General features: G+C 42.2%; 1 protein-coding gene across 10 annotated transcripts in view; it reads left to right on the forward strand.

Annotated features, from left to right (window-relative positions):
* The window catches only part of DYM (dymeclin), a 245,106-nt gene that overhangs the window by 212,758 nt on the left and 9,357 nt on the right, over positions 1-22,991 (forward strand). The gene's annotated exons all lie outside the window — the stretch shown is intronic.

Consider the following 22,991-nt stretch of genomic DNA (forward strand, 5'->3'; position numbering starts at 1 on the left):
AGGAGCTCGTCCTGTCTCGTGGCACTCGGGTCTCGAACTTGAGCTGCCAGCTTTCTAGATGACACTCCCAATGTGTTAACCACTGAGCCATGGCGCCAACCGCCATATGTGCTATGAGACAGGAAATAAACATGTTTTCATAGAGTTAGTGTCAGATGCATTCTTCTCAGGCGCACCTGTTGGCATTGTTGTCATAAATGGAATAGTTTAAACTTAGGGACCTACGCCATGAAGTGCCTGAAGTTGTGGCAGTGTTTTTGGTTTTTAATATGTTCTTCCTTTGAGACCAGGCTGTGTCATGCCCCTGTCGGAATCTGATTCCAAGGGGGAGGCCGAGCAGCTGACAGGGAGTGAGAATGTGGCTCCATTGGTTGTGGAAGAAACTGGGGAAGGGCAAAGTCCAGCTGGGCAGAGCAGGAGAGAGGTAGAGCAAGGCAGAGAGAATTCAGAGGAAGTCCCAGGCCCGCCCCCTCTTCATCCTAGGGCACGCAGGGAGGAATGGAGAAGGGAGCAACTGTAAGTTGTGTGGCTTACGGGGGAGGAAAGGGCCCTGATTCCCTTCATTAGCTGCAGCTGGGAACATAGTGTTTAAAAAGGGAGATTGCACACAGCAACGTGTTGAAAGCAAATCGTGAGTTATCTTTTATTGTCAATGCTTATCTGGGTTCCTGGCATCTTCCCAACTGTGTTTGTTTTGTTGGCCTTTGAAGTCTACAATTCCTTGTCCTGCCCTGTCCAGTTAATTTCTGCAGTGAGGTTTGTGTAGATTTTTATTTACAGTTTATATGTACCTCGTTTTTGGACTGAATTTTCACCACTTAAAGACTGTTCTTGGGAGATTTTTTTCTCCAGCTAAAGGTAACTGAGACATTGGGGGCAAAGTTGGAGGTATTAAAGGGATTTTTCTTACTTATGTGACTGTGTTGCCTTTGTGCCATGCGCCGGGTCATCACAGAATGGGTGGGCAGGTGACAGATAAACCAATACCATTTGATGCATTCACGGTCATTTTTTGAATGTGAGGTTTTAGTGGTTTACCATGTTAGATTCCAAAAACAGAGTTTTTAAGATTCCTAAAATGCAATTTAGCTATCAGCTCTTTCCAATTGGAAGCTTCGCCTGCATTTTTGGCAGGCTTTTTTTTTTTTAAATGTATCCAAAGTTTCTTTTGTCCCCAAACGTTGATTTTATCTATTTATTTATTGGTAACATTTCAAAATTGATTTCCCTAGTATGAGGTTTTTTTTTTTTTTAAATGCCTCAATCAGAAACAGAGCTAAGAGCTCCCTGGTGCTAATTCTTCAAGCGCAATGGCTCAGCACAGCCATACAGGAAGTGGACTCCGGTCCCTCTGGGTTTTTAAAAGGCTGTCACATGTGTGAAAAGCACACATTGTTCTTCAGTAAGAGCTTTAATGGGATCTGGGCCTTCCAAGCCCTCCTCCTCCTCCTTCTCGGCTTGGTGCTGCTTGGCTCGGCAGTCTGGCTCCGTCAAGGAGTCTTTCAGTGGTGTCTCCACAATTGCAAAAAGAAAAAAAAAACCCTCGGCCTGGCTTTTCCCACCGGACCGTTCATTTATCAGGAAATGAAAACTAGTTACAGAATGCCTTCGGTTGCCAAACCTCACTGACGAAATCTGGTTTGCTCTCAGCTTCAGAAATTACAGAGTGCATTCTCTGGCTTCGTTTGCGCTCTGAAGTCCTCTTCTGACAGGAGCCCTGTTCTATTGAGTGTGCAAAAAAAAGGAGATTCAGCACGTTTGCCTTGATATTTATTCTCTACCTCTAAAGAATAGAATAGAATAGAATAGAATAGAATAGAATAGAATAGAATAGAATAGAATAGAATAGAATAGAATAGAATAGAATAGAATAGAATGGAATGGAGTGGAGTGGAGTGGAATGGAATGGAATAGAATAGAATAGAATAGAATAGAATAGAATAGAATAGAAAAATATGGAATAGAATAGAATATATGGAATAGAATAGAATAGAATAGAATAGAATAGAATAGAATAGAATAGAATAGAATAGAATAGAATAGAATAGAATTCTTTATTGGCCAAGTATGATTGGACACACAAGGAATTTGTCTTGTTGCAAATGCTCTCAGTGCACATAAAAGGAAAGATACAGTCATCATAAAAAAATGGCGAAAGTCATGCTCCTGACCATTTTGACTCAGAAGCTGGGGATGGATTAGGGTTGTTGTTGTTTTTCCCCGATGTTGTGATGTTTTTTTCCTTGAAACTGGAATGGTGTCATCATGACTTGTCTTCTTAGCAAGCCTGGGATTTTTGGCTTGTTCTGAGCCAGCAGGCCTCAGCTGCCAAAGCAAGTGACCCATGAAACAGGTGGGTTTTTTTGATGCTGGATCTAGAGTTTAGTTAAAGCAGTGTTTCTCAGCTTTAGAAACTTTTAAGATATGTGGATTTTAAGATATGTGGACTTCAACTCCCAGAATTCCCCAGCCATCTTCCAGTGGCCAAGATTGAGAACCACTGTTTTAATGTCTCCTAACAAAGGGCACCAGCAGAGCAACTCCTAGTTAGGACAAGGTTGAAGAAAGCCAACATGATTGCAGAGAAAGATTGATCTTGGGTTATGCATATTCATTAATCATGGTCCTTTTCAACTCTGAGGTAAATGGGGGAAATATTTAAAGTGGGTTCAAATTATATGTAGCCCATGGATTCCAAGCCTGGTAATTCTTTTTTACAAAAGCTGAAGTGTTGAAAGGTTGCAATTTTAGTGCAATAAATGGTCTAGAATAGGGGTCTTCAAACTTGACAGTTTTAAGACTTGTGAACTTCAACTCCCAGAATTCCTCCTCCAGTCATGTCAGCTCAGGAATTTTGGGAGTTGAGGTCCACAAGTCTTAAACTTGCCAAGTTTGAAGACCCTTGCTCTAGAACTGTGATGGCGAACCTATGGCACGTGTGCCACAGGTGGCACACAGAGCCACTTGTGCCGGCACGCGAGCTGCAGGCAAACTTACCTCACTGTGCATGTGCGCGCCTCACAGCTGATTTTTAGCCGGTTTGAGGCCTTTTTCAGCCTCCCAGAGGCTTTTTTTCCAGAAATACCAGAAGTGATGAAACGGGCCTAGTTTTCATCCTGAAAAGCCTGCAGAAGCCTTCCTAAAGCCTCTGGGAGGCCGAAAAAGGCCTCCAACCGGCCAAAAATCAGCGGTAAGGTGCACACATGCGTAGGGGGCGTGGGGATTGCATATGCATGCATAGGGGGCGTGGGAGAGGTGCGCATTGCCTTCTGGGTGCTGGCACATGAGCATGAGCATGCAAGCGTGTGCACTATTTTTGGCACAGGAGCCCAAAATTGTTAGCCACCACTGCTAAAGAAGCTTGGCTGAATCTTTGAAAGTACAGGCCTAATTTGTCTATAAGAAAACTGGTAGGTTTTTATGTAAAGATGAAACTTAAGTCATTCAAAGTTATAAACCAATCCTTGTTTCCCAGTCATGAGTTTTTTTAAAAAAGTGTTCCCTAAAATGATAACGCAGGATGACTAGTTTGGGAAGCCATTTGCCATAGTGTGCGTTATAGCTCAATTTGTTTGCTATCTTTTCTGAGTGTTAAGTACGTGCAAACAGTATTTACTCATGAATGGCACATGTGTATAAATCACATCTTTTCCTGGCAAGCCACGCATGATTGGCAGCCTTATAGGTTTGGCACTCTTTAGAATATACATATATGTAAGCATTTTGTCCTTCAGAGGGAGAGAGAGAAAGAGAAAAACCGCAGAGAGACACGCAAACATACATGACGCTTCCCTAGATACAAGTGAAATGCTATTTTCAACATCTGCAAACCATTCTATGATGTGTGTAGCCTTTGTTTCAGGATAAATTAGGCAAGCAGTAAAAATATACTCTAAATGAAAAAAATAAAGGACTGGGAAATGTTTTGGGATTTTATCATTTATTTGGCACTGAAATTTATATGCCAGAGAGCTCCAAATCTAAAATTGTTTCCTCAAAGTCTGGCATAGAATACAGCCTTGCCAACAGGGAATTGTTTCAGTGGCTTATGTTATAATGCAGCCCATAAGGTATAACCTTAATTATTTTTCTTACTTTCCAAAGAAATCCAAAATCTCTGTTCCACAAAGCTGTTAAATATGAAGTTAATATACTGAAGTTAATACGCTGGCTTTTGTCTCGGAAATGGCTTTTAAGCTCATCACCAATGGAAGTGGAGATAGATGGATTACAGCATTCAAGAGCAATTATAACATTAGAATATTACTCAGGACAACCATTTGTCTGAAATAGTACTATAGGCTCTCCTGCTGAAGCAGTGGGTTGGACTAGAAGACCTCCAGGGTCCCTCCCAACCCTGTTAGTCTGTTAGTTTGTTTCATTTGGATCATCCTGCCAGTTGCAATGGCTAACCTGATGGCTTTGTCCACAATTTATTGTTATATGTTAATCAAAAGCTACTTTATTCATCTATTAACTCATCAGAGTGAGAAGCTTTGGTTTATTCTTAAGAAGAAGAGCCCAATTGGGAGTTCTTGAGTTACATATAAGTTTAATTGAGCTATTCCTGCCAGAAGGAAGAATTGTGCATACTTTACTCTTTCCCAACGAACCCAAGATTTGATTTACCCTGGATTCATAACGCATCATAAAAAAGAAACCAGTAAAACCAAGACTCCAGCATGTAGTGCAATGATTAAAATGTGGAATTAGGCACGGAAACACGGATTTCAAAGCCATCTTCAGATGTGGAAACTTACTGGGTGACATTAAACGAATCACACTCTCAGTCCAAACTTAATTATATACCATAAAGATGAAGGAAAGAGGGATGAGAAAGGAACATTCGTCAGAAACAGCAGAGTTTCAGCCAACAAATGAAATTAGGTTAAAATCTAGCTTCCCCACTTTTATTTTAATCCACCCAGCGTAAGTCCAAAAACACGGACATTTCAAAGCCATTACTACAAACATATAGTCTTGTATCCCGGGTTAGCAGCTTAGTTTTGAAATAAATGTGGAATGACCATTGGTCTTGCATAAGACAATTGGAATTCTGATCCTCTTTACCGACCTCATTTGCTGCATCACGTCGACTATTTTTAACCTATTACACACTCCTCTTGTAGATGTTTGGTCTAATTGTTAAGGTACCAGGCTAGAAACCCAGAGACCATGAGTTCAAATCCTGCCTTAGCCAGCTGGGTAACCTTAACAGAGAATAACCAAATTAGAAGGGACCTTGAAGGTCTTCTAGTCCAACCCCCTACTCAAGCAGGAAACCCAATACCATTTCAGACAAACCTTGGGCTAGTCACTCAGTTCAACCCACCTCAAGGGGGTAGGCAGGAAATCAGAAGAGGAAAGAGTATTAGCTAGTTCTCCACTTATTTGTAAAAAAAATAATAAAGGCAGGCTACAAATGCATATATAAAATTTCCATTTCTGTTTTGTCGGCCTGCTTTTCAGGGCATTGCTAACTGTAATTTTAACTCTTATTTCATCCTTTTTTAGCTGGCATTAATACTCCTGTTTTTCTTCCCTCAAAGAGCCGTATTTAGTTTTCATTTCGTCTTATGATCTGTTCCTGAAACCCAGCTATTTTACAGTCATGCTGAAGTTTTGGCTTGTTTATTTGGAATGACTCAGTGGAAAACGAAGGCTGTTGTAGCTCAACCTCTCTTCACGCACTTGAGTTCATCTCCCTAACATTTGCTTTTTTCAGTTGGCTACTCTGTGACCCAGTGAAGATATTTGTCTGTCTTCTTTGGCGCTTCCTGGGATTTATAGAGGTCTCAAGACCAGGCCTTGTCTGGTGCCAATCATTGACCTTGCTCAGTCTAGACCCCACGGGGATAAAACCAGCTAAAATGAAGGCTAAACAAATGAGTCTGTCTTTCCAGGTAATCATCCGTCATGGACGTTGTTCCAAAATCTTGTTTTCAAAGCTCTCCTTTTACATGCTGTTCCTCTCTGTACTTGAAGACAAAATACTCCATAGAGAGATCAGACATTTTCTAAGAAAGAACGTAGCGGTCATATTGTCTTGGTCCATCCCGATTATCTCTCTATTTCCTCAAGCCAGAAAAATGTAGGAGGCCACATTTTTCTACAAATGAGGTAATTATAGCTAAATGGAGATGCTTTCATAATTACTACTAATTCATAATTTCTAGGAAGAACAAGGAATAATGGATGGAAGACAATTAAAGAGAGATCCAGCCTAGAACTAAGGAGAAATTTCCTGACAGAGCAATTAATCAGTGGAATGGCTTACCTCCAGAAGTTGTTGGTCCTCCACCAGTGGAGGTTTTTAAGAAGAGATTGGACAGCCATTTGTCCTGAATAGTATAGGGTCTCCTACTTGAATAGGGGTTTGGACTAGAAAACTTCCAAGGTCCATTCCAATCCCGTTATTCTGTATTCTATAACTATCCTGATGTCAGGATTCCAGCAATCGCCCTAATGAAATCATGATTCTCGAGCCAAACTTCAAGAAACTTCAAAGGGTTTAACAGAGGCGACATACTGGCACTGCCCTCTATGAAGCCAACTCTGGCATACGAAATTTACAGTCACCTGTGACCCTATTTCACCCACTCCCCCTGGGTGTCTCATAAACTAGATTCTCCAATTGAGCATGGGCTGGATGTCATCATTCACGTTCTCCAATTAAATACGTTCGTGGACAAAAGCTCTGGTATTTTAGTTACAATCTTTTAAAGAAAACAGTTGGAATGTACTTTTGATTTCAAACTGCTGCACTCACTGCTATTCTAGATTTCCTTCCTCCCCCACCCCTTTTTTTAATGGCAACTACTAAAACGGGCATAGGAATGTTTTATGAGTTGACACCTGAATATGTTCCCATAATGATCCTTCAAGGCAACACAGGAAGATTCTCATTTTCAATATAGGCAGTATTACAAATCCTAAAATACAAATAACTTGGCTAGATCCAGATGGTGAGTTTCTTGTTGTCTCAGCTTGGCATTACTTCATTAATCAGGCCATGCAATTCATATGTACCTGAGAAGGTATTTTTAAGATAAATTTTAAATAAGTTTCCTTCCCCCATCACCGTTACCTGTCTTTTCTGATTTTGTGGTTAAGAGCCCTGGTGGTTGCAAGCTAACTCTGCCCACAGAAGTTCGATTCTGACCGGCTCAAAGTTGACTCAGCCTTCCATCCTTCCAAGGTTGGTAAAATTAGGACCCAGATTGTTGGGGGAAAGAGGCTGACTCTGTAAACGGCTTAGAGAGGGCTATAAAGCACTATGGAGTGGTATATAAGTCTAAGTGCTATTGCTATCTCTAGAAAAAAAGTAAAGACATGGACTTGAATGTGGCAAGGGTGATCCATAAAGGAGACAGATCATCTGTTTGGTTTCCATTCTGTTTTTGCTGTTTTCACGGTAGGCGTCTCCCCTCTGTTGAAAAAGAAATGCAGTAGCATTTTCCTTAAAAGAGGTTGCCTTTTGCATCTGTATGACTGACTGTTCTTCGGTATTCATTCACAGACCAGTTAATCATATAGAGCTGTAAGGAGATTAACTCTAATTAGCTTGTTGTTTAGTACAATAATAGGAAGCGACTTTTTTCAAATGTGAGTAAAATGCACCTCCACTACAGGTCTAGGTCTTAAAACTATGCTTGCAACCAGAAGTTTGAACAACTGTATTGCTAAGAAGTAGCCAGGAAGCAAATTGTCTCTCTTCTACCCTTTCTAGCAGTTTTTATATTATTACAGGATACTTAGGTCATTTGACATATTTAGCATCGATTCGTTGAGCAATTTTTGTTCTTGTTTTTCTCAAGAAAAAAGAAGAAAAACCATTTTAAGTATTCCTAAGCTTCTAGCTCAATAATGACAGAAACAACATGGGGCAGGAGAACCTGCAGCAATTTTTGAGTACATAAGCAATTCTGTACATTATTTTTAAAAGGCTCAACCCATTGCAATTTTGGACAAGTTGATTTTCCGAGCTTGGATTTATAAAGAGCATTGATTCATTGATTCAAAGAAAACGATGGGAGTAATAATAGGTGGAATGAAAAGTAAATGTACAATAGGAGAAATTGTAGGAGGGCATTAAGAGTGGTTAAGACTTAGAGAATGATGTTCCCCATACAAATTTTTTAAAGATAACTGCATGCAGTATGGTCTTTGTGTAAATGATAACTCAGATCCCTAACTTTCTCAGAGTTCTGCTTCGGATCTGTGTCATCTGATATTTCTAACCAAATTTCTCTTACAATACAAGAATCAGAAACCTTCATTGATTTAGTGGCTGATTGGAACATCTCCTAAAGGATCAGTTAGGTTGATTATGTCTATATTCTTGTTGCTATGACATCCCACTCCTTGAACATAACCCAAATAAGATAAAAAGAGAGATCTCTTCTTCACAGACCTTTAATTACATGTACTGTATATAAAATCAATGCCTTTGAAGTAAGGGAAAAAGAGGTATCTTCATTCCATAGGTGACGGTATTTTAAAAAGCAGAGCTTTCTAAGTAATGTAGTCCATAGATCAGGGGTGTCCAACCTTGGTAATTTTAAGACTTGAGGACTTCAATTCCCAGAACTCCCTAGCCAGCACGGCTGGCTGGGGAATTCTGAGAGTTGAAGTTCCTAAGTCTTAAGGTTGCCAAGGTTAGACATCCATTCATAGATTCTTGTTAAAACCCCTCAACCAACACAAAATTATTTATTGTTTTATAGCTTAACAAGGGTGGGTTGATGATGTCTTTAAGCATGAAGAAACGCAATTCCTTGTACTGTCAGCTGTACTTAGAACAAGAAATCAAACATTTTCACCAGCTTTTAGTTCTGTTTGGGAGCCCATGGGAAGATGCTGAAGCTTTTGGGAAAAAACACCAGCCTAACCTAATCTGTTTTTGGAGAAGTGTACTGGTTTAAAGTAGAAGTTCAGTTAAGAGACAGTTTAACAGTCATGTGCCAGAACAGGTTGTCTTTACCACAATTGAACCAAAAATTTCCGTTGCTACGTGAGATGGGTGAGTTTTGTACCATTTTACGACTTTTCTTGCCGCAGTTGTTAATAGAATAGAATAGGATTCTTTATTGGACACACAAGGAATTTGTCTTGGTGCAAATGCTCCCAGTATACATAAAAGAAAAGATACATTTGTCAAGAGTCAAGAATCATCAGGTACAACACTTAATGATAGACATAGGGTACAATAAGCAATCAAATCATACTAGGAAACAGTCAGTATAGATCATAAGGATACAAGCGACAAAGTTACAGTCGTACAGTCACAAGTGGGAGGAGATGGGTGATAAGGAGTGATGAGAAGATTAATAGAAATAGTAGTGCAGACTTTGTAAATAATTGGATAGTGTTGAAGGAATTATTTGTTTAGCAGAGTGATGGCATTCGGAAAAAACGGTCCTTGTGTTCAGTTGTTCTGGTGTCCAGTGCTCTATAGAATCGTTTTGAGGGAAGGAGTTGAAACAGTTTATGTCAGGGATGTGAGGGGTCTGTAAGTATTTTCACAGCCCTTTTTTTGACTTGGGCAGTATACAGGTCCTCGACGGAAGGCAGGTTGGTAGCAATTGTTTTTTCTGCAGTCCTCATTACTCTCTGAAGTCTGTGTCTTTCTTGTTAGGTTGCAGAACCAAAGTGAACCACTGCTGTTGTTAAATTAGTAAGATGGTTCTTAAAAGAATCTGGCTTCCCCATTGACTTGGCTTGTTAGAGGATTGCAAAAGTAGATCACCAAACCTGCAACTGCCATAAATATGAGCTAGTTCCAAGCGTCTGAATTTTGACCCTGCGACTGTGGGGATGCCGCAACCATCATAAGTGTGAAAAACAGTCATAAGTCACTTTTCTCAGTGCTGTTTTAACTTCGAACAGTCACTAAACAAATGGTTGTAAGTTGAGGACTACCTGTATAAAAAGCACCACGGACCACATGTATCTCTACACATACTTTAGAATGCATATACACGCTAAAAAAATGATTATCATAGAATGTAAGATCACTAGTCACGAATAATATTACATCCTTTTAATTGAAGCAAGGCGTGTTTGTGTTTTTAACCTATAACATCTGTTCAGTCATATGAAATATATAGCATTTTCCTGGAAGTCCACATTTTTATTTTTATTTTGGAAGGAGCAAGGGACAGTTTGTTCTGTGATTTGCCCTGGAAGGAGGCTCCAAGCAGAGGTCAGGCAAGCAAATGCATCCAGCAATGGCTGAATGTTATAAAACTCTTGGGACCTGCTCTTTTTGTTTTGAAATTTGCATGTCTGCATGGCTGCATCTCTTAGACCTCTCTCTGCAATGTGATTCAAAGATAGGCCGCAAATAAAATCTTAGCTGGTCCTTTTCGGAAGAAAATTGGCCTGACAGAGGGAATCATTGTCTTTCCAAAGCTGGGAAAAGGAGAAATAATGAAATTCTGCAGAGTTCATCGTTACTTCACAGTCTTGTTGGCATTCAGTTTCGTTCTGGCTTGGCCACACTGGGTCCCCTTTCATGGCCAGACGCTGAGTCATCCCAGAAGGCTGCAAGACTTCAGGTCTACAGAAACTGGAGAGAAAACGCTTTGTCACTGGGGCACTTCATTAGAGCTTATTTAAACATCTCCAGCATCTTTCCTAAGAACCTCAAATCCATGCTTCCCAAACTGGGGCGGGTAGCTGACTTCAAGAACAGGCTCTAACTACAGGCAAGTTCTTGACTTATGACCACAATTGAGCTCAACGTTTCTATCGCTAAGTGAGACAGTTGTTAAGTAAGTTCCGCCCCATTTTACCTCCTGTCTTGCCACCCATTGTTAAGTGAATCACTGCAATTGTTAAATGAATAACACAGTTGTTAAGTGAATCTGGCTTCCCCATTGATTTTGCTGGCCAGAAGGTGAATATTGTCAGGACTCCGGCAGTTACCCCCATTTAAATCACGAGTCTCTAGCAAACTTCCAAAACGTAAAGAAGATTTATTAGGAGAAGACATGCCAGCACTGCCTGGGTGTAGCCAACTCTGAGACACCTCATTCATTGTCACCCTTGACCCTGGTTTCCCCCACCCCCTTGGTGTATCATAGTTCATATTCTCCAATGGGATATATCCATAGCCAAGAGTCATCAAACATGCTCTCCAGTTAGAATTTTGCATGGCAGAAACTTCAGTCACCTAGTTATTATCTTTTGAAAACATTTATGGAATGCAGTTTCGGTTTTGCAAGCTGCTCCACTGTTCCCCCCTCTCCCTTCCTGTTGGCAACTCTAAAAAGACCATAGAAATATTTTATGAGTTGACAATTATATGACCATGGGAGACTGCACCCGTCACAAATCTGAATCAGTGGCCAAGCCCCTGAGTTGTGGACACGTGACTATGGGGATGCTACAACGGTCATAAATGTGAAAAACAGTCATAACTCATTCTTTTCAGTGCCATTCTAACTTCAGTCACTAAATGAATGGTTGTAAATCAAGGACTATTCTGTAGTCACTCTGGGACATCTTTCCTAATGAGGGTCTCCTTTTAGGAGGACTCCGCTCAGAGGTGAGGCCAAACCTATGTTTTGTGCATCCCATAGTAAAGACCGCACAGGGTGATTTCATATAACGCTCTATCTCTGCATTAAATCCTTGCTTGATTGGCACTCAGAGTATAATGGAAGGTCTGTGCTACACGTCTTTCCATAATCCATAATGTCCTTAGAGCAGGGACTTTCTCTGGCTAATTGGCTGAGCTGACATGGATAAGTGCATAGTCAGCCAGATATAAATATTTTAAATAAAAACATGCTCGGGTGAAATGTTCAGTTTTCTAAAGAAACGTGCAATCCAGCTTTGACAAGTGAGGGAAACAGCCATGGTTTGGCTCAGATTAAAGGCCTCCCTGTCTGGGGAATTCTGGGAGTTGAAGTTCACCCACCCTCAACCTTGACAAAGTTGAGAAACACTGCAGAGGACTTTAATGACTAAGAAGATATCTTGGCAAAGCAAGAGGCAAGGGAAGTTATATGAAATACATGTCATATTTTGAAGGCTGAGGTGTCTGAAAGGAAAAGGGGCCGGAGAATGAGATTTGTAAGAAAAGCGGGTAGGAATGGGAAGTTGTAAGGGATAAACATATTTTAGTGATCTGCTTGGGAAGTGACTAAGGCATGAGTGAATGTGAGCCTCTCCATCCAAGGAATGGCTATCATTACGTGCAACAAGCTATGTGAAAGATCTGCTGCTCACAACTGCTACCCATTCCTCAGACAGGAACCTAGGACACTGCACATTGTTTTTAATGGAATAAGAGAGTTGTAGGGACCTTGGAGGTCTTCTAGTCCAACCCCCTACTCAGGAGGGAGACCTTATAGCATTCCAGACAAACGCTTGTCCGATCTCTTCTTAAAAACCTCCACTGACAGGGCACCCACAACTTCTGCAGGCGAGCTGTTCCCCTGATTGATGGTTCCCACTGCCAGAAAATTCCTCCTTTTCTGTAGGTTGCTTCTCTCCTTGACTAGTTTCCCTCCATCGCTTCTTGTCCTGCCTTCGGGTGCTTTGGAGAATAGCTTGACTCCCTCTTCTTTGGGGCAGCCCTTGAGATATTGGAAGACTGCTATCATGTCTCCCCTAGTCCTTCTTTTCATTAAACTAGACATACCCAATTCCTGCAACCGTTCTTCATATGTTTTAGCCTCCAGTCCCCTAATCGTTTTTGTTGCTCATCTCTGCACTCTTTCTAGAGTCTCAACCTCTTTTTTATATTGTGATTTTCTTTGAGCAGGCAGCCCCTTTCTGAACAAAAGAGATAGGAAAAATCCCAGAGCTCCACTCAATGTTGCTAGAGTTGAACTAGATTCCCATCACATCCAAACACTCCACAATTTTCATAGCATCGCTTGGGGGAAGCCAAGGGTAGAGAGATAAACTGGGCATTATCAGACATGATGATACCTCATCCCATTCATAGGATGCTCTTAACCAGCGGCTTCCTGTTGGTATTAAACAGGAATGGAAAGAGTTCGAAACCCTGCGGGATCCCCAAGCCAGGCGTCCTGGGCTTGTTCTCTTTCCATCTCCCATTTACACTAACTGGAACCAAATTTGCTAACTGGGGAGCTTGAACGTCACCAGCCCAAATTCCCTGCATTGCAATTTCTGCTCCCACCACAGCCTTGTGATTTATCTGTTCTGACCCAGGCTTCGTCAAACTTAATGAAACACAAACTTGTTTTAATAGCAAAACCCATTTTAGTGCAGCGCTGGGAATTCCTTGCATTCCCAGCCAGAACTAATTCTAAACAGTTCCCCAAGATAAGCACCTGCCTTTCAGTGCTGTGGAATGCTGCCAAAAAAACCAGAAGTCCAATTAACGAGAACATAAACCAACCAAAGTCCCAGAAAAAAAACCAACCAGAGTTCACAGAGCTTCAAGAAGGACTTGGAATCTAATTGAACTGCTTTGCTTCCTGCAAAGAGTTCGTCATTGAAGTCTGACCTTTATCCCTTATGGGAGGGACAATCACCTCCCAGCCTCACTCCCGAGTCGCCCCTTCTGCTTCAGCTGCTCTCGCCTTCCAGCAGCTCTGCGCATACGCGCACTGGGAACAGGCTCCCCTGGGTCCTCTGCCTTGCTGCTGCCAGACTCCGAAGGTACATCCTATTCCCAGATGGTCCTGGCCCCCATCTCTGCATCGGATGCAGGACCCTTGTCTGAGTCCTCCCCAGACTCCCTGACTGGTTCCCCTTCTTCCTCACTGTCCGATTCCACCGCCGGTGAACCACAACATTTTCTAAGGACCCAAGAGCAGTTTTATGGGAGCTTGATTTGACATCTCCACATCTACCTTCAAACCATTCTTGACTTGCAAAGTTGAGATGTGATGAGCAGCACTTGAGCTATTTCATCCGTTCTGCTCAGGTTACTCAGCTGTCCTGCTAATGTCTCAAGGTCCCCAGTGACAGAAGGCCTTGGCATATAAAATTGGGGAGGATAAAGGCAGTTTTTCTTATCTCGTACAGGTCGTTGTGGGGCTCCGCATTGAGGCTTGCTAGTGTCCCGTGACTGTGTCGCTGGAAAGACTGCAGTCATGGCAAACTAACAAAACGCACCCAGCCCTGGCTTTGAAGGCACCTTCTTTCTCCATCGCTATCGGGTTTTTGTTTTGCTTTGCTTTGCTTGTTGTCTCCCTCAGAAAAACGAACTCTCAAAGACTTTGCTCTCCTTTCTCTAAAGAGAAATACCACATTTGAATTTTTCTCCCGATTTTGACGTCTGTCCCGCTGAACCCAGGCAGCCAGTCCCCTGTTTGCTTCTGGGAGCTTCAGTTACTTAGAAGTGAATCGGGTCAGGCAGCCGGGTATATTTTCCAATACACAAAGATTATGGAGCCAAAGGTCTGTTGCCTCCGTCGGGGGCGTTAGTCAGCATGTCCTGAACTAAGACAGATAAGGACCCACTTCCTAAGCTGGCCCGATCAGAAAGTTAACAGCTGGTGACACCAAGTCTGTCTCTAGTTTCTTAAGTAATTGTTATCGTTCTGTAATATTTACAGGTCTGGCTTGCTGAGATTAAAACGTCCAGAATCGAGAATGTCTTCCTTTGCAAAGTTTTGCAACGGTTTGCCCCAGACGTTGGCTTTGGGGGAAGGCCTCTGCTGGAGGCGAAATGGGGGAGAGCTTGGCATAGCCTTCAGGGGGCTTGGACAAGAGAAGGGTGGGGTCTGTTTTGACCCTCTGCAGCTCTTCCTGCAGCCAAAATGGACTCCTGAAAGGCTTTTCTTTTGAAGGAGCAAGGCAGGAGTCTTCTTGATTGGGCAGATCAAGGCAGACAGGGGGCTCCCTTGTTCTCCCCCCAACCCCTTCCAGGGTGAAAACAGGCAGCAAGGGGTCTTTATGGGTGCTGGGGTGAGTGCCAACCGTCACCTTTCACCCAGTGGGCAGTGGCTCGCTGGTCTCTTGGCTGTGGTGCTCCGTGGAGAATGGTGTCTAGCTTTTCGGTCAGGAAAATTTTGCCTGCTGACTCACCAGCCGCTCCTTCAGCTCCTTTCCACATGAAAAGGGCTTTTTAATGCAACCCCGAAACAGAAGCTATTTTTAAATGAGAAAAGAGCCTTTCAGCTTGCAGAAGAGGATGTGTCCTTAATCTCTGAGAGGTAAATGTGGTAGGAGAACGGTCCCTGGCACACTCACACACACACACACACTCACACACACACACACACACACGATTGGTTTATGCACGCATCCCATCATCCACAGCTCTCCTGTGTAGCCGGATTCCATCCGTCCTTCGGCCTTTGACATGGGAATAGGAAGTGCATGTGATGGCATTAAAGGGGAGAATGATGGAGGTTGGAGATGAAGGCAAGAGAGGAGGGGATTGGGGCAATCTCAGTTCCTTTCTGAAGCCATGGTTCCAAAGTAGCTTGCATTGCACCATCCTCGGCTTCAGGCAGCGTCACTGCAGAGCATGGGCACACCACCGTCCCAGAAGACGCTTTCTTGATTTCTGCCACCCAAAATTGATCCCGTGCTTAGAGGCCAGGGCAGTTTTTTTCACAGACTCTGAAACTCAGCATTGCGGTAAGATTCCAGCTACGCTTCGTTTCATGTCTTTGTTTTTTTTTTTTTTTAACTGAACATTAAGTCCCCACGTTGGGGTAAGTTACAGAGCAGTCTTAATTTCATTTTGTTCCCCGCAAAAGCCTCTTTCCAAACCCCATTCAGGTTTCTGATGAGAACAGCCTGTCTTTGGGGGCTGTTTTCCTTGTTTTTTTCTACCCCAAAAGGAAGTTGGGCAGAACTAATGCAGAGAGAGGCCTGGGAACTGTGCAAATAAGCAAACAAGTAAACCAATACGCAAACCTCTCTTCATCCTCATCCTCACCCTGGAAGGGAATAGCAGAGTTGGAAGGGACCTTGGAGGTCTTCTAGTCCAACCCCCTGCTCAAGCAGGAGACCCCATACCATTCCAGGCAAGTGGCTCTCCAGTCTCTTCTGTAAAACCTCCAGGGATGGAGCAGCCACATCTTTTGGTAGCAAGCTCCTCTATTGATTAATTGTTCTCCCTGTCAGGAAATTCCTCCTTAGTTCTAGGTTGCTTCTCTCCTTGATTAGTTTCCATTCGTTGTTTTTTTGTCTTGGCTTCAGGTGTTTTGGAAAATAGCTTGACCCCCTCTTCTTTGTGGCAGCCCCTCAAATATTGGAAGACCACTATTGTGTCATCCCAAGTCCCTTTTCCCCTCCACTAGACTAGACATATCCAATTCCTGCAACCGTTCTTCATATGTTGTAGCCTCCAGTCCCCTAATCATCTTTGTGGCTCTTTTTTGCACTCTCTCCAGAGTCTCAACATCTTTTTTATAATATGGTGACCAAAAGTAGATGCAATATTCTAAGTGTGTTAGGCTTAATTTAAAGAGCAGTCTCCATTTCGTTTTGCTCCCCGCAAAAGTCTCTTTTCTAATTTTCAGGCTTCTGATGAGAACAGTTTGTCTTTTGGGGCTGTTTTCCTTATTCTTTCTAACCCAATGACAAGTTGGGCAGAAATAAAGCAGAGAGGCCTGGGAGCAGGGGTGGGATTCTACAGGTTCTCACCTATTCGCTAGAACCGGTTGTTAACATTCTAAGCAGTTTGGAGAACCTGTTGTTAGAGGAAATTACTGGCCTAATCCTGTAAGGAAGGCAGGAAGGAAACATTCTGGTGTTGCTTACAGAAACTGCCTCTCCGTTAACCCTTATTACATTCCTGCAGGACTAGACTTCCTGTCTCAGGAACGTCTCTGGAGTTTTTCCCCCCTCCTTTGCTAGTACTTTGTGTGGAGTGACCATTCCAAGTTACAATGGCACTGAAAAAAGTGACTTATGACTGTTTTTCACACTTACGACTGTTGCAGCATCCCCATAGTCATGAGAGGCCAGGCGAGGAGATACGTGCCTCGATGTGAGTGATATTGAGTTGGCCACGCCCACCCAGTCACATGACCACCAAGCCACGCCCATCACCTAAGCCACGCCCATAGAACCAATTGTTTAAAAATTTGAATCCCACCCCTGCCTGGGAGCATATTTGCACAGTTCCCAGACCTCTCTGTATTATTTCTTCCCATTTTCCCATTGGGTTACGAAGAATCAGTGGTGGGATTCAATTTTTTTTTTTTACTACCGGTTCTGTCGGCCTGGCTTGGTGGGCGTGGCAGGGAAAGGAGACTATAAAATCTCCAGTCAGGGATGGCGTTTGCCGGTTCTCCAAACTATTCAAAATTTCTGCTACCGGTTCTCCAGAACTGGTCAGAACCTGCTGATTACCACCTCTGGAAAGAATACAGGAAAAAAAAGCCCAAAGAGATCTAGAATAATCTTGCAAACTGGGTGGGTGATTAGCAAAGATATAACAAGTTAGTTTAAATATGAAACTGCAGATGCAGAAGGAGGTCAAACGATAAGGAAAAGATTACGGAAAATATAGAGGGACAGTGTTATGTTCACTTCCCTTTCGTCACACCTCAGAAGCCAGGTAGCCTTTGACTTACGATCACAATTCAGGGCCAGAATTTCCATCGCTAAACAAGACAATTGTTTAAGTGAGTCATGCTTGATTTTAACTTTTTTGTTGCAGTTGTTAAACGAACCACTGCAGTTGTTGAGTGAATCATGTGGTCATTAAGCAAGTCTGGCTACCGCCCTTGCCTTGGCTTGTCAGAAGCCGGCTGGGAAGGCCACAAATGGTGATCACATGACCCTTGGGTATTGCAACCGTCATAAATACATGCCGGTTGCCAAGCAACCGAAGCAGTGTTTGGAAGAAGAGGAGAAGAAGAAGAGAAGAAGAAGAAGAAGAAGAAGAGAGAAGAAGAGAAGAAGAAGAAGAAGAAGAAGAAGAAGAAGAAGAAGAAGAAGAAGAAGAAAGGAGGAGGAGGAGGAGGAGGAGGAGGAGAAGAAGAAGAAGAAGAAGAAGAAGAAGAAGAAGAAGAAGAAGAAGAAGAAGAAGAAGAACTACTTTATTGTTATTGTACAAGTACAGCAGCAACTATTCGCAATACAATAAAACCAAAGCACTTAAAAATGAAGATAAGAAAAATAGAGTTCCCATGTCTCCATTTGCAATTAGAGAGTGCAGTATCTACAATATAATATACACAAAATATACATCCAACACTGACTGTGAATAAGTGCAAGGACCCGTTTTAAGTTGCTTTTTTCAATGATTCAAAGGGTCACTATGAATGATTGGTTGTAAGTCAAAGACTACCTGTAATGAGAAAATGGAAGAGGTGCAGAAAATGATTAGCTCACATATGAGAGAAGATTATAACTTTGGGATCCTTTTAGCTGAGAAGATTAAAAAAAAAAAATGATCAATGTAGATAAAAAGGCTGCATGATTTTAAGGAAAAAGCAGATGAGAGAAAAAGCCCTTATTTTCACAGTATTTAAGACGGGGGTTATAGTGAAGTTTGTAGTAGGACAATTTAGAGGGCAATAAAAAGAGAAATACGTTTGAGTGAGAGAAGGTTATTATGGAGCATTAGCTTAGATAAATCTCTCATATCAGAAGAGGAAGAGAGCGAGGCTGCCTGCACAGATAAAATTATTATCCGTGAGGCAAGCAAAAAACTAATTACGCAGTAATACCCTGCACTGGAAGGAGCTTTCTTTCATTTTATTGCTGACTTTCCCAATAATTCTATCTCGCTTTGTTTATTAGTCTTTTCGGTTCTTTATCCGCAAAATCATAACCATATAAAGAAACATTGTCAGCGGAATCCAAGCATAGAGCAGGGTTGTCCAACCTTGGCAACTTTAACATCTGTGGACTTCAATTCCCAGAATTCCCCAGACAGCCATTCCGGGAGTTGGAAGTCCACAAGTCTTAAAGTTGCCAAGGTTGGACACCCCTGGCATAGAAGCAGTGGTTCCCAACCTTTTCCGGATTTGCAGATGGGCAGGGAGAGAGGAAATGCTTCCGTCTGAGTGTCAGGCACACTTGCCCACCGCTTCCATGGGCCGGTTCTGAATGGGTTGTGGCCCAGTACCAGGCCGCGGCCCAGGGTTTGGGGACATAGAGCATCCCCCATATTTTCAAGCAGCGTTTTCTACTGGGCAACTGCTGAAAGTAAGACGTCCTGCATCTCTGAAGGAAAAATTAATGTCAAAATCTTCTGTGTGAACTTCTTAGGGGTAAAACCTGGGATTTGGGATGTGCCAGCGGTGGGATTCAAAAAAATTTACTATCAGGTCTGTGGGTGTAGCTTAGTGGGCATGGCATGGCTTGGTGGGCGTGGCAGGGGAAGGATACTGCAAAATCTCCATTCCCTCCCCATCCCACTAACCTGCTTTCCAGCTCTGTTCTCCTGTGGAGGGCAACCAAAGAAGACCCAGCCAATCAGCTGGGATTTGGGAGGCAGAGAAGAGATGGAGGCAGGGCCAGTCAGAGGAGGTTTTCTGAACTACTCAAAATTTCCGCTACTGGTTCTCCAGAACTGGTCAGAACCTGCTGAATACCGCCTCTGGGATGTGTGTCTAAAATAATTGTATTACCGATGTTTTCATTTATATCTGTATCACTCCTGAAATGCAAACATCCTTTTAGGTGGGTCTGTGGAATCTTAGCCAGCATTTTTTCCTTAAAAAAAAAAAAGATATCTTATAGAAATACAAAAACAAAACAAAACAGTTTACTACTTTTGGGCTTCATGTTTATGTGATCTACAGGTAGTCCACGACTTAACGACCACAACTGAGCCCAGAATTTCTGTTGCTAAGCAAGACAGTTATTAGGTGAATTGTCTCCCATTTTATAACTTTTCTTGCCAGAATTGCAGTTGTTAAGTTGGTAAGATGGTTGTTAAAAGAATCTGGATTCCCCATTGACTTGGCTTGTCAGAAAGGTCGCAAAAGGTGATCAGTGTCAACTCATAAAACGTTTTGTGTACATGTTTTATAGTTGACAACAGAAAGAAGGGGAGGAGTTTCAAAGAACAGGCGGCAGTGTGGAATCGAAAGTACACTCCATTCATATTTTCTTCAAAGACTGATTAGATGACTGAAGCCTCTGCCGTGCAAAAAGCTAATTGGAGAGCATGATTGATGACTCTGGGCTATGGATGTTTTTCGTTGGATGATACACCCAGAGGGGTGGGGTGGGGAGCAGGATCAAGGGTGACAGTGAATTACATATCTCAGAGTTGGCTATGCCCAGGTTAGTGCCAGACTAGAAGGTTAACTTCAAATAAATCCTCTTTAGTTTTGGGAGTGTGGCTCAAAGCTCATGATTTAATTGGAGTAACTGCTGGAATCCTGACAATCAGATGACCCTGGGACACTGCAGCTGTCATAAATATGAGTCCCTTGCCAAGCATCCAACTTTTGATCATGTGACCATGGGGATGCTGTCACAGTCGTAAGTATGAAAAACGGCCCCAAGTCACTTTTTTCAGTGCTGTTGAAACAGCTTTGAAAAGTCACTAAATGAACACTAAATGAGAGCTGAAGAAGCTTCTTGGATGAGAAGCGAAACGTCTTTAAAGAAAAAACAGAAAGTCCAGTTGTCTCTTGAGGAAAGAAAAAAGCACCTTTGGGAGACTAAATGAACTGTTCTAAGTTGAGGACTAGCTGCATACGCGGTACTTTATCCTGAATCAGACAGTGAGTCCACAGAGCATATCCTCTGGTACCCCAAAAGGTTATTTTTTTTCCCTAGAGATAACAAGGTTCAGAGCACGATCGCACTATTTTCATCGTGAAGGAGTTTCCTAAGGATCCTTTATCTAAGTCAAGGCACTGATCTTCATTCACGGTGCAAAATATTTGCATTTCACAAGAGGATGTTTTTGCTGAGAAAGCCTGAGCAGCTCTTCCACACAAACCCCTCACAAGGGAGAAATTCACTTCGGTTTCATGTCAATAAAAGTCGTCTCCCGTAGTTCCCTAATATAGTCCTCTTCCTTTCTGCAAGAGGATGAGATGCTCTGAGCAAGGGCTGTGTTTCTCGTAACGGAGGGAAACGCAGCTCTTCAGATTACTGTGTTTTTCATTTTTAATTCCCCAAACTCAGAAACACCCGAAGAGGTTTTGCTTACCTTCCAGAAAAGTCAATTGCTTTGTGTGCTTAGTGGGGTCACAAATGTTTAAACAAGGCTGGGCACTAACAGATAACAGATAATCAGAGTTGGAAGGGACCTTGTAGGTCATCTAGTCCAACCCCCGTCCAAGCGGGAGACCCTACACCATTTCTGACAAATGGCAGCCCAGTTTTTTCGGAAGGTCTCAAGGGCACGAAGATCAACATTTATGCCTTTTTTGTCAGTAGTTTACAACATTTGTTTGATGGTATCTTCTCATTTTCCTCAACTGTTTCTCAATATATCTGTCTTGAGACAGAGCCCTCCTGAACGTTTTTGGTCACATAGCATAACCATTGTTTTAATTCCAGAAACGACAAAGCACCAATTTACTCTGTTACATAAATGCACAATTCTTCTTTTTCTGTTTTTGATATCGAAGATACCTACCTTCATCCTTCTTATTAGGGACTTCCATTCAGAGTATCATTGAACACCGTGCATTATAAAGCATGTGGCCGTTCTTTTGCTGATGGCAACAGATCTAGTAAATGGATTTATTTCTCTATTTTATGCAAGTCTTCCTTTGAGAGTAAATAAAACAAGTTTTCTATTTATTTGTTTGCCTGCCTCTCATACGACTTTATACAGCTACCAATATATGAAACTAAAGCGTACATAAAATAACTCATATTAAATATAACTTAAAATAATGTTCACATGAAAGATATGCTGTTTATTGCTCAGTTTATTGCTGGCCCCATAGAAATAAAATTAGGATTGTATGGGTGTGTGCGTGTGTGTGTGTTTCGTTTGTCCATTCGTTTCATTTGTAGGCTGCCTACAGAATCACCCCTACAAGGTGATTCTGGGCAGTTGTTGATATTTTGATTAGTTTAGGCTTTCTTAAGTCTAGAACATATCCTCTCCAGCAGCCAACACCCAAATAATCAGGGATTAACACAAGACAAATAATCAAGGAGAAAACAATATCCTAATCAAGAAGAAAATTACACCCAGCAACAGTGGCAAGGCAAGCTATTCTCTATCAACAAGAACCAAATCCCATGCTCACCATCACTGATAATGCTACCTAGTTAGGTAATAAAATGTCTGGAAGCAAACAGCCAAGCTGAGCTATGTCTGTGGAGAATCTCTGTCATTCAGGTCATGGTTGTCCCAAAGGTGCTTTTTTTCAAGAGGCAATTTGATTTTCTTTGTTTTTCCTTGAAGACGTTTCACTTCTCATCCAAGAAGCTGTTCATCAAGGAACTGAAGAAGCTTCTTGAATGAGAAGCAAAACATCTTCAAGGGAAAAAAAAAAGTCCAGTTGCCTTTTGGAGAAAGCACCTTTGGATCAAGATGAGAGAGCATCAAGGACCCCAGATGTCACTCTGTTTACCGTTCACCAAAATATTTATGTAATTATTCCTCAACCAAACAAACCGTGGATTATTTTTTTTTCAGTTTCATAGATTTTCGTGCGTCTGTCATGATACGGTTTGCCCAGGTAGCAAAGATGTAGCCAAAATAATTAAATTCCATAAAGCAATGGCTCAGTTGAAAAGTCAGACGTCTGTTGCACATATATGGCCAGTGACCTGTCGGTTTTTCTGAGAAAAATAGTCCCAAATGTGAATAAGGAACCCCTAGGGAATTGAACTAGACCCAAATTCTCTTGCATCCAGGGTTTGTGATCGTATGATCTCCTATATCGTTCTTCAGTTAACAGAACATTGAATTGGGAGGCTTTGGGGTTCCTATCACTGCTCAGCCAGAATTCAGCCTTTTCTCCCTTTGCTACACGGGCGTTCTCTGCAGTCCCAACCGGTTTTTTCATGTTTATCCCACCTTTTTATATATATAAATAACTTAAGGCAGCGAACATAATTAATTCCCCTTCCTCCTTCTATTTTCCCCACAACAACTCTGTGAG

This window comes from Pseudonaja textilis, chromosome 2, assembly GCF_049901715.1.
Source record: "Pseudonaja textilis isolate UNSWEBS1 chromosome 2, rPseTex1.2, whole genome shotgun sequence".
Lineage (NCBI taxonomy): Eukaryota > Metazoa > Chordata > Lepidosauria > Squamata > Elapidae > Pseudonaja > Pseudonaja textilis.